Source organism: Podarcis pityusensis (assembly GCF_964106645.2).
Source record: "Podarcis pityusensis genome assembly, chromosome: 8".
Lineage (NCBI taxonomy): Eukaryota > Metazoa > Chordata > Lepidosauria > Squamata > Lacertidae > Podarcis > Podarcis pityusensis.
Genome location: NC_138033.1, coordinates 27,272,662 through 27,277,208, shown reverse-complemented (window position 1 = coordinate 27,277,208; position 4,547 = coordinate 27,272,662).

Here is a 4,547-nt window from a genome sequence, read left to right as displayed (position 1 = left end):
CCGACAGATTCACCCATCCCTAATCTGAGATGGTTGTGTGAGCTGAACACAATTCAGCATGCTTTAGGCTGCAGTCATTTCCTAGGATATGACACCTCTTGATCTACACAAGGTTTACTTCTGAATAGACATGTGTAGGCTTACACTGCAAACGTATTTTACCATTCACGTGTCCATAAATTATGTGAATTGTGACCCACCTAAAAAAAGAGCATGCCACATCCTTCTGCTGAAATTCTAATATAAAGAGAATCTCAGAAAAGTGAAATTCTTCTTCTTCTTCTCCTCCCCACCCTTCACTGTAAGGAGCCAGAATGGGTTACAACATTAAAACACAATATTAAAAACAGTTTAGAACTTACAATCACAGAAATAAGCTGGGTCCTAAAAATATACATCACAAGTGTTAAGAGCCAGGGTAAAGAGGTAAGTCTTCAGCATTCACCAGAAGCTCTATAGTCTAGGTGCCAGACACAGCTCTGTGGGAAGGGAGTTCCACAACTCTCAGACTACATCCCCCCCCCCCCCCAGGTTTTGAGGGTCCCGTCTTCTGATCTCAGCACTGAAGAGGCTCTGTAGGGAAGTAGGTGCTTTTTCAGGTATTTGAGGCACATTGAATTAGTCCCAGAAATGGCTGGCAACCATAACAGTGGTTTTAAAATGGGTTATATGATATTTAAACAGAACATCAGCCAGTAATCTGGCTGTGGAATTTTAGACCAACTGAAGTTTCTGTATTCAAGGGTGGCTTACCCCACCATATGGTGAGCCAGTGTGGTGTAGTGCTTAGGAGCGGTAGTCTCGTAATCTGGTGAACCAGGTTCGCGTCTCCGCTCCTCCACATGCAGCTGCTGGGTGACCTTGGGCTAGTCACACTTCTCTGAAGTCTCTCAGCCCCACTCACCTCACAGAGTGTTTGTTGTGGGGGAGGAAGGGAAAGGAGAATGTTAGCTGCTTTGAGACTCCTGAAGGGGAGTGAAAGGCGGGATATAAAATCCAAACTCTTCTTCTTCATATGAAACGAAAAGCAAGCTATGAGATAGATGAGCTTCAAAAGCAGCATGGAGGTACATGGAAGTAACCCACATCCTCACACTCAAAGATTTATGGCAAAAGAAAAAAAAAAATCCAGATATATTTTAGCTTCCATGCTACAAGGCCGTAGTAGAGATGGAACAGTAGCTCTATCAGCTTGGAGACAGAGGAAAGTGCTTGCAAAAATGTATTAGGAGCAACGTGCCGAAAATGCTGAGGAATTTTCACGGGGACATAAAAACAAAAGCAAACCGATATAGCAGTGTGAAGAACTGAACTTAAGATTCAAAAGCCTACTTGACAGATTTGTCGATTTCTAGTAAGGAAAGGCAACACCAGGGATTCTTGCTGAGGAGCAAGAGAAGCAAGGCTGTGTAAACCAAGTTTGTAGTTTAGGCATGTTGGCTGGAAGCCAAGTCCATGCAAGGTTCCAGGTTGTGCTCTGTGTACAGTGTGAGTGGATGGCTGGAATGTGCACAGACCAGCTCTTCACACTGAACTGCAAGTTTCACAATGGTTGCCCATCAACGGTTATTGTCAGTTTTGAAGAGAAGTCTTGTGACAAATCCCTTTTTCTACATAGACATCGAGGCTGGAGAATACGTTGGCAGTAAGCACGTGAGTTTAGTATTGCTGAAGTGGGTGTGTCATAATCCGACCAAAAAAGTTCACCAGGCCCACGGCGTACATTTGCACAGTAGCAGCATTGTTGCTCTTGTATGAACTCCTGTGTCCTCGGCTCATGTGTTAAAAGGAGGGCCGGATGTGAGGCCGCAAGCAACATCTGGCCCCCAGTGGCCCTGCCAATTTTCAATCGGCATAGTTTTTGTAATTATTATTATTATTATTATAATGCAATTGTAGGGAACCAGTGCCCCACTGGATGTTCTCAGGCTACAACATCCATCATCCCAGACCCACTGGCTGGACTGGCAGCAGCCAACAACATGCCCTGTTATAAAGATGTCTACCTTGTCCTTTGAATAAAGTTCCCAGTGGGGTTTGCAAATAATCAAAAGGCAAGAGAAGAATGAAAGCACAAATCTAAACCAACGGTGTAAAACCATCAGGGTGAATCCAGCAATTTAAAAGTCTGAGGATTTTATTTTTTATTTTAAAGGGAATAGCACCAAAGCATCGGAAGAGCCTCCTTTGGGAGAACATTTCATAAATGGGGTGAAACTTCTAAGAAGGCTCTTCTCCAGGTAGCCATCTGCCACACTTCATTCTTAGTGGGTGGCTGAAACCTTGCATCTCCTCCTCTTTACCTTCTCTCTAAAAACGTTCGCTTTGCTTACAGGGCAGGTTTCCCTTAAAATTGGCACAGATTTGTATCCTATACATATGAATTATCATATGCCCACTTTATGCATAGTTATAGGACTATGACCTGAGTTTCTTAAGGCTCAAGCAAAGCCCTGAGAAAGAGCCTCTGTTGAGCTCATGCACTGGTAGCCTCATTCATGGTTAAACTAGTGCAATATGGGCTGCCCTTGCACTTGTTTCAGAAGCTTCACGGAACACAGCAGCAAGGGACCCCCCAGGTATGTGCATGTTGCACCTGTGCTGAATGAACTTGCGCTTGCTGCTTGTTAGCTACTGTTGTAAACAAAATCTCTGTCCTTTTTCCCTTATGGGGTATCTAAGAGCCCATATAGAGTCCTTACATGGGTTCCCTATTGATAGGAGAAAATAACAGAGGCCAACCAGAGAATATTGAGAAGCAAAGCAGTTAGTAAGCTTGATCTTTATTGATATATTGCAACAGGGTGCTCCCCTCAGACACAGGAAAGGAGGAGGAACCCAGAACAATGGTGCACAAGGCCTTATATAGACATTTTGAAATTGCCATCCTGTAGATCAAGACCACCCCCAGAAACATCATACATACATCACAGAAGGGGTGTAGCTCAAGACCACCACCCCAGATACATCATACCTACATCACAGAAAAGGCGGTCTAAAACAGAAATTTGAATGTTTTTCTCCTGTCGTTGTTTATCTCCTGTCTGGCAGGTTACTTGATTGGATACCCTGGGGAGCCTGGTCAGTCTTTTGTAATGATAAATACAGTCATACCTTGGGTTGAATGTGCTTCGGGATGAGCTTGTTCGAGTTGCGATCCACAGCAACCCGGAAGTAACGGAGTGTGTTACTTCCGGGTTTCGCCGCTTGTGCATGCGCAGACGCTCAAAATGACATCACGTGCATGCGCAGAAGCGGCAAAAAGCGACACGCGTGTGCACAGACATGCCGTCGTTGGTTACATTTGCTTCTAGATGCGAACGGGGCTCCGGAACGGATCCCGTTCACATCTAGAGGTACCACTGTAATTAGTTCCTGAGTCAGGTCACAGGCTCACCCTATTCAAACACAGACATACCCTTAAGACAGGATTTTTGATGGAAAAGACAATGGGGAGGCTTTTCCATTTTCCTTTGACCTTGCAGAGAAAACATTTGGTCAGTTTGGGACAGTTTGGGAATCAAAAATGGTTCCAGGTCGGTCTTCCTGTGCTGATCTATGTACGTGCTTGGTTGGTACACTTATGAACATTTAACATATCTAAGACCTCAAAATTCCTATCACACTACTAAGCCTCATTCAAGGTTTTATTGTTGACATATGAAATCACCAGACCACTGGCAATACCCAAAGAGGGAAGTGTGCAATCTCTCTCATGCACAACTTCTGAAACTGATAGCACCCTTTACCTTTCCAACAGGATATTCCTTACAAAAGCACCAAGATACCAGGGGTGTCCAAGTGTAGAACAGTTGTCACCAGCAGCACCCCAGCACCCTCCAGATGTTTTGGACTGCAACTCCCATCAGCTGGCTGGCAGGCACTGCCCCCCCCCGGGAAACGTACACTCAACTATACAGCTCCCTCTTGTGGAAATTTACAAATCAATGTTTCATTTCTTTATTATTCATACCTCCTTGTAGCTCGGTGATCATACTGCTACAGGCCACTCCAATCCCTACCAAGCCATGCATGGAATTCCAGGGGTCTTGGCCCTCAACCAGAGTCTGTGCTCCTTGGTAGAACTGAAGATGCAATGGAGGCTGTTGTACGTTTAAGAAATATGATTTATTCACATATTATTCACCTGAATCCAGATCTTACAGCACAGTCATTTCAAGAGGGTCTTGTTCCTCAAAGCAGTGTGGCACTGGCTTTTAAGGCATCTCCCCCTGTCTGCCTTCAGCAAGACAGCCAGCCAGCCAAGATAGCTTTTTTCAGCTATCTCCTAGCTTCAAGTAAACAGGAACATTTTCCTTTCACACCATGACCCCAACCTCTGCCATTGTCTCCCAAATCTCCTGCCTCTGTTCACACCTCAGGGCGGGGTGGAGAGGACCGTCAATGGCCCTGTATTGTTTCTTAAGGCCCAGGAATTCCTCTGCAGCTTGCGTTTTCCCTTCATATCCCAAATAAATAATAAATATCCCATTTATCGATTTATAGGGTTGGGAGGGGGCAAACAATGTTTAAAGCACATTTATATC